Source organism: Cyanistes caeruleus, chromosome 2 (genome assembly GCF_971803275.1).
Source record: "Cyanistes caeruleus chromosome 2, bCyaCae1.hap1.1, whole genome shotgun sequence".
Lineage (NCBI taxonomy): Eukaryota > Metazoa > Chordata > Aves > Passeriformes > Paridae > Cyanistes > Cyanistes caeruleus.
In genome coordinates this window covers 34,413,357-34,426,375 of record NC_141702.1, presented here as the reverse complement: position 1 = coordinate 34,426,375, position 13,019 = coordinate 34,413,357, and the positions used below count along the sequence as shown (strand labels likewise).

At 37.2% G+C, this 13,019-nt stretch overlaps 1 long non-coding RNA gene across 1 annotated transcript in view; it reads right to left on the bottom strand.

Annotated features, from left to right (window-relative positions):
• LOC111944874 (uncharacterized) overlaps positions 1–13,019 on the bottom strand; it is a 32,267-nt gene that overhangs the window by 15,483 nt on the left and 3,765 nt on the right. Inside the window, exons 2-3 of the long non-coding RNA XR_015283000.1 lie at positions 3,433–3,533; positions 1,563–1,652 (exon numbers count right to left, since the gene is read on the bottom strand). This is a non-coding gene — a long non-coding RNA (uncharacterized LOC111944874). The remainder of the gene's footprint in view (positions 1–1,562; positions 1,653–3,432; positions 3,534–13,019) is intronic.

The window sequence follows — 13,019 nt, the reverse complement described above, 5'->3', positions numbered from 1 at the left end:
AAAAAATGATCTGCAATCAAATAATTAAAGAGGGTTTCAGGGTCATGTATCTGTTCTCATTGTCAGCGTGACTCCTGCTTCATGAGCTCCAGAAGTTATAAAATGTGCACAAATGAGGCAGGGGACTGCAGGCAATTGAATGCTGCCCTGGAGAGATTGATGCTATCCCTGCCTCTGTCATTTTTCATTTTCTTGTGGCCCAATTGGAGACATCTGGGTCTAAATTAGAAAAAGGCTGAACATTCACAGCTGCACTTAAAATTGCTAGCTGCAATTTGAACAGATAAAAAAAAAATCAGGCTCTGAGATTCTAAAATTGGGCATTCTCAAATTTAGATAATACTTGGTAATTCTGTGTTTCACATCTATTCTTCAGGTCTCTCTGTCTCAGGTCCCTGGACATAAAATTATGGGAAGAGTAACCTCAAAGCAGAGTTGTAAGAATACATTAGAAAATATTGGTAAACAGTGATAATATTGCAAGGAGATCATCACAGTAAATCTCATGAGGAGATTAATAATTCAGCAGAGGATTTGAATAATTGTGTTAAAAAATGTGTAAGTAAGGTTTGCTTACTGAAAGTGGAATATTTGATTATTTGATTATTTGCTCCTCAGTGAGGTCTGTCCATCCTTCAGACAAACAAGGCAGGAGCACTGTGGGAAACAGATGTGACTGTGCCATTAGGTATATTACCAACAATTGAGCTGAATTCTGGCTGTTCTTCGAAATTTGGCACTCCCTAACTTTTAAGAGTCTGAATAGTTCTTTAAAAACATCCTTTTATTACATGCCTCTGCAAACTAAATTCTATGTATACTAGTTTTTCAGCATAATTTGGCTGTAATTGCCATATACCCAGTGGTAAATTGCAGCTTCTGTGAACTTGCAATTTATGTGACAAGTACAGGGAATAATATCTAGAGAAGACAAGACAGATTGCTGTTGTGAGCAGACAGAAACACCACGTACAGATAATAATCAATAACTCCCCTTTATTTTAAACATGTATATTTTTGCTGCCTTTCTCTGCTCAGGCTTTTTTACTATGAAAAACACATGCTCCTGCTGCTCCTGAGAAGCAGGTATACATTCCATAAGGAAAAAGCCTTTGGTCTCATGGTGGGAGCACAGGCTGTTGTTAGACACGACATACAAACCACTGACTTCAATTCCACAAGCACTGCCTTGTAACACTGCATTACAGAGCAAGGTGTAAGCTCCTTGCTTGCAAACATGGGGAGTGCCATAACAGGCAAAAATAGGACCTGCTAATTCAAAAGGGATTTTTGAAAAATGATGCATGGATGCTGTATTTCCAAGGGCACACGGTGGAGGGATGCTGCCAACAGCTCACAAGCCCTGTGCTGCTCTTCCTCCACCCTAGGAAAAGCCCTTTTGATGTTTGCCACCACCACCATGATTTTGCCTCTCCTACAATCCCTTCCCATCACCAGAGGGAATTCCTTGGCAGCTTAATGTTGGAGAAACCCCATCCCACTGTCAGAATGCACCATTATTACAAGGTTGGAATTTTCTTCACTGGTAGTCATCAACTTACCCACTGCTCTCCAACTGCTGCTGGAAAATCAGGCTGTGCAACCTCCAGCCACAACAGACCATGGAGTAATATATTGAAGGGATGATGTGTCTGAGGAAAAACCGCATTTTGGGTTAATCTTCAAATAACCCAAGCTCCAGTTGATTCTTCTGGTTCCACTGGCTGTCTCTCTTCAACTGCTTTTAGGTACTGACAGCCCCAGCTTCAGTTTGGGATCAGACCTTGCAGACCAACTTCCACAGTGCTAGGGAATAGTGCTGGTACTTTTAACAGTTTATACCTATCCAAATATAATGAGAACTTTTTTCTTTTAAAAACCATTTATTTGTTTTTATCAATACACAAAATTACACAATCTTAAAAATTAGAATCCTGTTATCTATTCAAGCAACAAACCAGACAGTTTAATTCTAGTGCCAGCTTGTAATGAAAGAATCTGGTTTGTATTACTTCTGGTGTAACTTCATACCAGAGATTTTAATAGTTCAGGATTTTTTTTTTACAGTATGTGTTTTAATTTGGAGAGGAAGGACTTTTTTCCTAGCTTCAGAGAACTTCCAAGGCAGTCAGCCAATATAGAAGGTGTATTTGGAAAATTTCCCTTTGTTCAATTAAGATGGCTGGGAGCAATCCAGATTCAATGCAATGCTTTCTTTAACCAGCTCTCATCAAATTTATTATTCATTTCTTTTAGCCTAGCTTTCAAGTAAAACGGATGAGGATCTTAAACTATGAAAAAACCATTCAGGTGAAGGGGTGACTTCATCTCTCAAAAAGCAGGAGAGCCAAGGTTAAAACTGTCACTACTAGGAGACCTCTACAATATTAAAGAGACACAATGAGAGCAAGCTAAAAATGGTATTTCAGGATTAACTCAGTTTTTTTGTGTGTGTTTGCAGATTTATTACAGAACCAACTCCTACTTATGTTAGGTGACTAATCTCATTGCAATGTAGTAACTTGCATAAGTAAGAAAATAAGACTTAGCCTTTACTGATCGTTAGCTTGCTGAATTAAATTATAGCTTATTTTAAAACTCTTTAAATATACAATACCCTTAACTACTGCACGGATTTATATTTTTGATATTTGGTCCTACCAATGACAGAATGAGTTGGATTTTACAGAAAAAAAATAGCAACATGTGAATCATGTTAAAGAAATATTTCCTGGCATGCTCTGAGCAAGAGAGCAAGAATATAAAATCAGTGTCATATTTAACTGTGGTCCTTGGTCTTACAGATTTGTAATTAAAAAAAAAGAAGGAAAAAAAAAGATTAACTTCTCCCATTTGTGCAGAGATTGGGCTGAGTTAAAGGCTTAGGGTGGTGGATTGTTCCGTAATTGATTTTGATAGTAGAATTAGTGCTATGTCTAGTTGCAGCTTCAAAATCTGCGGCAAGAATGTTGGCTAGCTGGTGATCAAATACCAGTTAGTTTTATTACAGAAACATGGACTGAAATATGTACTTTATTAGTCAAAGGTTAGAACTAAAAAAATATAATATTTTCAGAAGATAGAATATTTATTAAAATTTACACACTGACAGTGAAAACACCCTGTTTTCTTAAAGAACTAAATGCAAGAAATATATGTCTATTTTCCACCAATCAAATGCATCTTGAAGCCACAGAAGGTACTGAACCATAGAGAGAAACATTAAATGAAATTACAGTAATTTTAATTTCTGAAATATTTTATATTGGCTCTTGATTATGAGAGGGTTGGAACAACCTATGTTGTGATGAACTATGTCTGGCATTCCTAGACAAGTTCAAAAACTGGGGACAGGAAATCTAAACATATTCAGGATGCACTCTTAAATTCAAATTCTAAAACTTTTATTCACATCAAAGAATAGCTTATTACCTTTTTAGCCCCTTAGTCAGTGCTCACGTTCCACAAGAAGGGTCTTGTCAGTAGATACAAACAATGACCTGCATCTTTCCTACCAGTTGCTTCCCTGGTGCCTACACATAAAAAAAATAGTTCTATTTTACATCAAGTGAAGATTTTTTTTTCACCCATTCATCTAAGCTAAGAAAAAGCACTGAGGGCTACTGTGTGAGCACATCTTCATATACTTCCCAGGTTTTGTAGAGCCTTCACAGTCTGTGCAATCATGACCTCTAAAATTTCCACCACGTTACATATGCTTGTCTGTACATTGATGCACATGCACACACACAATCTCTCACTGTGTCTCTTCTGCCAGCCTTGCCAGCTGACAGGGACAGCGCTGCCACTGGGTCTAAGTGTCACCAAACTGGGTACAAGAGTACAGAGTGGCTTCCCTAAATTTTGAAGATAGTTTCTTCTCCTGAGGTAAAACAACCCTGATTTACATTGGATGAAGACCTTAGAGTTGTATATTTCTAGAAAAACCTGTCCTGTAAAAGTTTACTTGCTGAGGGCATGGAATGGTGATATCGAGATGAAACTCTTTACCCATCCTATGGAATTGTATTTACAGGGGGGGCATTAGCTGTGTGACACACAGCTGTGTGAGAGGGAAGCCCCTGAAACATGTATGCAGACAGCACATCATAACTTTCTCTGTTCTAGTATTACTGGTCTTGTAACAGGAGATATAAGCACATTGCACAAATAGGTCAGAAACCCTCCTGACGGTCTCTTCCATGGAAGCAGATACTACTGCAGCCTGCTGGAGGAGCAGATGTCCTGTTCCTTCTCCATCTGTGTCTGCAAAACAGAAGGAATTTCCTTTCCCTTGTCTTTCCCCACCTCTCCCACTCAATTTCAAGGAAGAATATTAAAGCCTATTTACTCAGGATTTGTGGAGAGCTCTAAATTCACCCTCTCTAAAATCTTTTTTTTTTTTTTCCTCATAAAAGAGGACTGCAAAGGAGAATGTTCTGAAGTATTTTCAGTGTCTCAGCAGGTCTCAGATTTTTTGACCTCTGATACAGCCTGGAGCCTTTATTATTGTGAAGACCTGCAGGTGTTCATCCTGCACTTGAGAAGCCTTTGAAACTGTCAGAGATAAGGAATTACTGACACTCTTGAAACCCTGGTACATGGATATAAAAACACTGTACAAAGGCACCAGACAGATTCCAGTATGTTATGTAGTTTGCAGAGCTAATACTTGTCAAGTATCCTAGCCCATTGTCTCTGCTTTGCAGGATTCATTCAGGGAAAACAACAATATTAATGGGGAAGTAAAGGCCACAGAATTTAAATTAAATTGGTGAGGCTAGGACTAACATTCATTTTAGGTCATTTTAGGTGCCCACACCATGGATATTAGTGTGAGAATTCATTACTTGTCTTTCCTTTATTGTCAAGATACCTGCAGGATTCATCTAATCTTTATGAAGATATCTATTTTATGGTAAGAAGGAGTGTAGCTCAGAATTGCCACTTCTTGGCTGGAAAGCAGATAAATAGCTTAGCTCAGTGTCCAAATTTCAACAAATGAATTGCATTCCTAGAGGCAAATCTCCATCTCTTCATACTTTTGGCATTGCTAGCAACATGTACTCTGTCATAACAGTGACCAGTGTGTAAATGAGAACTAGAACCACATGTCACTTTGAAGATTATAGGATACAGAAAATGCAGCCAAAGACAAAGACTTCACCCATTCTGGTTTAGAAGTGGAGACCAATGCTTCTGCAATGACCTTATGTTTCACCAGTTGCAGTGGGACATTTTTTTACCCTTTCTTATCTCCAGTAATTATTTTTCTAGGAAAATGTCACATTTTTTTACTATTCCAAGACAATACTTACATGTTAGGTACTGTAAAAAGCATCATGGTATTATCTATTTAGGAAACCTCCTTTTAAAATACTATCTCCAAAGCATCTTCAACTGATTTCAAGCTGAGTATATGTCAACACATCATTTTTAGATCATCAAATGTTAAGTGACTGGTTTTTCACTTGTTCCTTGAGTGGGTGCTTAAAGCAGATTCACTGCAGTTTTCATTATTGTTTTAAGAGGGTGCTTGAAGCAGATTGACTGCAGTTTTTGTTATTGTTTTAATTTAGATTTCTTTGCTATGAACCTTATGTTACTTAGACTTGTCCTTTTGGGAAAACAGAAATATAATGACTGAAATATATCTAAATGCACTCAGAAATATTATCTGAATCTTTATTTGCTACTTATGTTGCATGGAGAACAAAAAAAGTTTAACTATCCATGCTTAAAATGCCCAAGCAAATCACAATCTGAAGATGCATATGCACTTGAACAGATATCTTGGCTATGTATTTTCCTGTAAAAGACTAAAACAATTTATTGTTGCCTTGAATTGGACATAAGCCAGAAGCAACTTTACAGTGCTGAGAGATCATGAAGAATCCACTCCTCTAACTGCTTAAAATCAGCAAATCCAGTGCAAACTTCAAGATGGCTTGGTGAGTTTCAGAGGGAATTCTTATTTGTTAACAGCTTCGTGTGTCAGGATTGACAGCAAAGGTTATAATTAAACCTGACTTCCAGACCTGTGAATGCAGACATTTCTGAAAATTTCCATAGACCTCTAAGCAATGCAAACAACAAAATGGTAATAACCCTCCTCCCCCACCACCTCCAACATTACTGTATCTGGTTCATCTGGATTCCTGCACTTATGCTTGATTTTCCTGGAGATTTCTGCCTTTCTTAACCCCACTCTGTCTCACAAGAATCCTGTCATTCTTACAGAGACTTTGTGCTAGGTTTTAAACTTACTGTAACAAAGCCCATAAGACCCAGCTTCTTATTTTACATCTGCATCAAACACATAAAAGGAAAACCAGTCTAAAGTTACCAATTTGTATTCTGTACTTTTATATAGTCTTATATTCTATGCTCTTATAAATCATCTATATGAAAACTTTCTACATGAATAGTGGACCAGAACATGGCTGAATTGCAAAACAATGCAATCAGACATTAACCCTCCAAGGTAAGTAGTGCAGAGAATGTAAGTGTGTAAGGGATGTGTGGGCAAAATTGCCTGCATCTGATTTATTTGGGCAAAAAGGTGTTACCTCATTATCCTTTACTGCTACTGTAAAATGGAAAAAAAAAGTTTAAAGAGTTCAGACTTTGTTTTTCCCAGTTTGTGAGCAGTGATATACAGAAGAAACCTTTTTTTTCCCTTCAGGTTTTTTTTGAGGCAGTTCAATAACATTTCAAGGATTTCTGAGTGCAGTGAAGAACCAGCACACTAAAAAGCAGACTGTGCAGGGATACTCCTGCATTGCCTTGCATCATCCAAACAGTCTAAACACCGAGGTAACCTCTAAAGTTTGAATTAGCTCTACAAACCGCCCTGGCATTTTAAATAAAGGCTTACCACATAATTTAGGCCTAACTTGAACACTACAGCTGAGCTGGGGTCTATTTGATGTGTTGCAGTGACCACTAAGATTCTCTCTGGCTGATACAGTTTAGGTAAACCCTGATGAAGGTCTGTAGGATCCCCATTATTGCTATTCACGGTTAAGATCAGCCATCTTTTCTGCTGAGGACCTGGAAAGAGACAGCAGGATATCCAAATGTTGCTTTTATTCCACTAAAAATACTTGTGGGTAGGTTTCCAGATCATTTATAGGGCAGGACTGGCATGAAAGAGCATTGGCAGCTCAATTATTCTGCTCAGTTATTTGCTTGACAATCCAGATCCTCAAAAACTACCTTTAATCTTCAAAAATGGATGGTTAAAATTAATAGTGATGTTGACAAGATGCAATGTAAATGAGTTATTCCACTTTATTACATCTATTCCAAAGTCAATATTGGTAATTAGAATGAATATCAAGCATTCTGGATATGAAACCTGCATAATGGATTTGCTGAAGTCTCCAGTGTCGGCCTCGAGAGAGACGGACCAGTTCACCCCTATTGAAAAATTAATTTATTTAATGATGACTCTACTATTGATGTACATAAAATGTATGCATTTCTGAATGAAAGGTACACACATTCTGTCTTTTCATGAGTAGTTATCAAATAGCTTTACAATCCAGGTGAAATTCTGTGTAAGTAAAAAGCAATCTAAGTAAAAAGCAATGTAAGTCTTCATGTTACAGAGAAAAATCTGTTTATTCTATGAATGCTGACTGAAGGGGCATAAGTGCATATGATCAATTATTTGAAAAGACATGTAAATATATTAGCATTATGCAGTGAGCTAGCCTCCCTCTACAGTAGTCCCACTCAAACTCATCAAGATGAAACACCCACAAATACTGAGTGTTCTGCCCTGATCTGCCAAGTCTAACACTGTAAATGCAAAAGAAAAAAAGAGATGCAAAAGAAGGATGAATTTCCAAACTCTCAATTGCTAAGTACAGCAGTAAGGTTTACTGACTGTAATTTACACCTGAAAGCCACATGTATGTTTACCCATGTGCTTATCCATGCTATTTGTACACCAAAATATAAATTGAGCATAACACAATATACATATTTTCTATATTGCACCCTTGCTGCATTTTAATTTTTTTTTCATTCAGCTGCATTTTCCTGACTGTTTTTATACTTAGTGCCTAGAGATTTATTATCAGAATTGTTCCATGTTGAACAAACATAGTATTTTATTGGTTCTACTCCTTAAGTCTCCCGTGCTGCCAACAGCTTATTATGGAAGGTCTCTAGCAACACCAGCAATGTGCTTCCCTGACACAAAGAGAAGGCAGTGCCTAGGGGTAATAATACTTATGTTCCATACAGAGAAGCTGGGAGGTTAAATTAGCATTTGTGATGTACTTGGAGCTCTTTGAATTGAAGACATCATAGAAATGAAGGCTAAAGCAAATCACACTGCAAAGCAAAAATGTCAACAATCAATATTATTCAGTAACAGCCGTAATTTTTCTATTAGCAACACGTAGAAATGAGGCTCCTGCTAGATGTGGATCAGTTATTATTTTAGACTGAAATTTTCCATATAGGCACTTAATTGTATACACAGGGATATAGATAAGTAGCCCAGTAGACATGACCCATTAGGTAATGTCTGTCTACATATTGATCTCAATCCATGTTTGCTTCTGGAGGCCGTTCCTCTCTTTTAAACATAAATATTTGGAGTTATCCTTTGCCTTCTGCTCTTGCAAGCTCTGCTATGCTTCCTTTTATGTGCCTCCACTCTGGGAGTACTGATTATCACTTCCTTTATCACAGTTCCTGGAGATCATTTTCACCATTCTGCCCACTGGAAGCAATATTTCTTGATCAAACCATGCAGGCTACATATACAAGTGTGCATGCTAAAAAAGCATTGCATTTTTCTAGTAATAGCCTTGAATTCTTTAAGCCACCCCAAATTTAACACAGTATTAGCTCTCACACATGTAATTTCTAATCTGAGATAGGGTCAATAACTTGCTCCTGTCAATCTTTGGATCTTTAAAAAAAACAACACTTTCTAGAGCTGCAAGATACTCAGAGTACCATTTCAAGGAGAGTTTTTCCAGAAAATTGTCTCATCAGATACCTAAATAAAAATTGAAAAATGCCAATAATATTTGGCTTATTCTTCTCACAGGATGAACTCAATATGGCATCAGGACATATTTGTCTCTTTTTCTGAACTCAAACTAATTAAGAGGTAATTGTTTCCCTCCTACACTGAGTATTCTACAGCAGCAGGATAAACGCTGTTTAGCTTTGTTAAGGATGATGCTTAAGCAGCCCTTATGACAATTAGTTTTTTTTAATATTTTGAGCACTCCACAATACGCTCACCCAATTGCACTAAACTCAAGAAGAAATCAACTTTGATGAATATTCTGTAAGTAGTAATTTAGTTCACTAAGGTCAGGTGTTGCACCTCCTGTAGAAATTATTATTTTTTTCGTGTCTGACTGTGTAGCACGTGAGGAAATATTCCTACCATGGTCTTGAGAATAAAATGAGCTCATCTCCTCATCTATGATCCTGGTTTTGTTCAAGAAGTTGAGGAGAGCTTTTCTGAATTTCTCTTCAAATATAAGCAGTTGTGATGAAACTAGAAAAATCATTGCGCTACAAGAAGATACATGGAAAGAAATGAGGAATACCCCATGGGCAAGAAGGAAGGATCTCATTATGTGCTCTAGATAGAAGTGCTGAAGGAAGAGCAGCTATGAGCATCAGGATTGTACTGGCATAGCCTATGCCAAATACCTGCATGTGTGCAGACATAGCAGTGGCCAATTTTCCACCTGTGCTGGAATATGTTTTTTCCAATTAGGTGGTCATTATCTGACTGAACAGTGGCCTAAAGAATGGGAACTTTTAACCTTTAACACTGTTCATTAGAGTTGTCTGTGTTTGGACATTGCAAAAAGCCTGAGTACAGTCCTGACCCTGTGAGAGCTTGGCTTGGACATAGTTTGACCAACCACTCTGTGCAAAAGGATGAATATCAATTTCCACAGGACTAGTAGCAACAACTACACCTGGGCAGAAAAGAAAGTGTCAAGAATAAAGCACTTCTTACAGGTGCTCCTGACAAAGATTATTTGTCCTCTTCTGCTTATGCTTATATCAAATAATTTAGTCAATTTAGAGTAGTAGAAGAATCCTTCTCCTTTAGAGAAAGCATCCTACAGTCATGGTATACATCTATCATGAGGGTATGCATGGATCTCTCTACAAAGACAGAAAGAGCCTTCTAAAACTCTAATGCATTTTCTCAAAATTCTATAAAGAGGACATGAAAATAAGAATTTAAGCAGTCTTGTAGTGCCAGTGTCATTCTAGTCATATATAGAAATGGAAATGACACCCCAGTTCTGTTGGGGGTATGTGTTTAAAAAGTCTTAAGCCTGACATGGTCTTCCACATAGCTTCACACTGAAAGTTCAAATATGTTGTTTGCCTGCAATGACCCCTAATCCTTTTTCAGAGTAAAAGCTTTCCAGCAAGTAATCTTACAGGATTTGCTTCGAGATATATGTACTTGACTGCATTAAAGCATTGTTAATGATCCTAGTTTATCAAGCAATCCAAAATCAGAAGGGCTTACTCTTCTACATAGTTGTGACACAGTCAATATTGTGCAAGCAAGACCAACTAAATTTGAGAGTCATAAAGTCAAGAAGAAGGCGTGAAGGAGTTGATTGACTACTTCTCACAAACAAAATGGTTCTTAGGTTGCCACTGGAGGCCAGTACAATCAAAAATGTCCTCCTGTGGGTGTACAGATTCAGTTAAAGAGCAACTTCAAGCCTGGAAGAGTAGGAAGTGAGAACTCACTAAGCTGTACCAGTCACACTACCACTTCAAAAGCATAATAGCTGAAGAACTTGATCTAACATTAGTAGACTGAGTTTTAGGCTCACAGCCCTTAGAAAAACTATGATGTGCACTGAAAATACCAAAACTATTAAAAGATTAGGAATTAAGTATTGCTAAAAACATTACTGTGATAAACACATTTGCATATGTAAGTCTTAGCATATGTTCATATATCTAACTGCATAAATCAGCTTTTTTTTCAAGTGAGCAGAGGTCATATTTGGTCATAAAGTATCACAATTCACAATCTCCCTTCCCTATTAAATAGATCTTTATCTTTTTTTGCTTAAAATTTATTTTACCCTCTGGGTTGAAAGTTGTACTCTTATTTGACATATATCTGGCATCTATTGAACTTCTGCTGAACAAATCTGTCACTGAAATTATAACTTCAGAAATTTGCTAGAAGACTTTGACTGTCATTTTACTATACAGCTGAGAATTTTTGAGCCTAGAGCAGCAGCAGACAGGGCAGGCAACACGTGCTTTAAAGCTCAGTCCTAAAGTTCGGATGGTACCTCACTTCCATGGACCATGAGGAAATGGAAAAATCCCTACAGCCTCCTTCTTTTGGGTGAGCTTCGTTCTAAGACCAAGTTCTTCTTTGGTTAAAACCTGCTTCTAGGATGTCAAAAAGCTCAAATAAACAGTTCACATCACCTGGCAAAGCTCTTAAAGAGAAGGTGGGTCACCCTTCCTGGACAGCTTTTGCCTAACACTCTCTGTCCAGCAGCTCCTGCAGATACCAGCCAACATGTAAAATAAAAAAATTGCTGTAAATGCACATCATTTGCAAAGGAATATTCAGCATGTCAACAATTACTGTTTAAAAGCAGCAGGTGAGAGACCAGGCTTAGGTTTCAGGATGGCAGCCTTTACTGATTTAGCAGAGCAAAGAAATAGAATTTCCTTCTCTTGAAAGCCTTTTTTTTTTTTTGAAGAATACAGAGCGGCTTTCTCCCTTGAAAATAATTTTTAGCTGCTTCTCAGGCCCAGTTTGTACCAGCTGTGCTCAATGTAAGATACAGTATTTAATGTTTCCATGGCAGAGCAGACAGAATTCAGTGAAGGATCCCATGTCCTATACATGATGGTTATAGCCAGAATACAGCAACTATTGTATCAAAATGAAATTATTACGGTGGTACAATTACTGCTATTATTAATACCAGAATTCACCATATAAAACACAATGCTGCCACTTCGAAAGTATGCATACCAAAATAACACACCTTTACCAAAAAAAGTTGATTTTTCTTGAAAAGGAAAATTGAATGTCCACAAAGCCAAGGTAACTTAAAAGCTTGTTGTCTTTCCACGGATCAAAATTTCTACAGCACATGAAATTTGGATGTTATTTCAGGCAGCATCCTGTCCTCTTTGAGGAAATAATGCAGTTGGGATCAATGCCTTCAGAGTTACTTTGTATTCAAAGACAGCACTGTCAATTAGTCAGTGAGTAATAAATGTTAAATGTCAATTAGTACTAAACTGTCTTTTTCTGTATACTTCTGGAAATCTGTTTCATGATGTCTGTGAAGCTCAGTATGACTTCACCTAATTTTTTTGATGAATATTCCCCTTTCTAATCTCAGCATTTTCAATGGAATACAAAATATTTGTATTGAAGTTTGCCTTGCAACTTTCTTAAATAAATTATCCCCTCTAATATCAATAAAAAGCTGCTATTTCCACATTGACTATATTAAAATACATATTACCTATAGAAGCAGTAAGTTAGGTAGCTTTTGGTACACAGATCTGTTAAAACAAATCTGTAAAAGATTAGTGCTCTGTGAAAAAGAAAATGTTATAAATAAACAAAAAAAAAACCCACCAAAAACAAATCAAAACAAAAAACACACACAAAAAAAAACCACCATGAAAAGAAAGACACATTTAAGCCTAGTCTGAATCTGTTCTGGTGTGTGGAAGTGCAATACACTTCACACCTCCAGACTTTTGCATTGGAAGGATTACAAAATTAAGGACCAAAAATCAGTAATAAATAGTAAGGAATTTCACAGACACTGACTTTAATGATTACTTTTAAAGGATTTTTGCTCCTTTTCTGATACATATGTCCATCTGTCCCCTTTCTGGTCTATTAACCTCAGAGTTATTGCCAGACATAAGCCAAAAGCTACTCCAGCAGCAAAAGCTCTTCTTGTGATGTGGGTGATGGGGTCTATTAATGCATCAGCCAACAG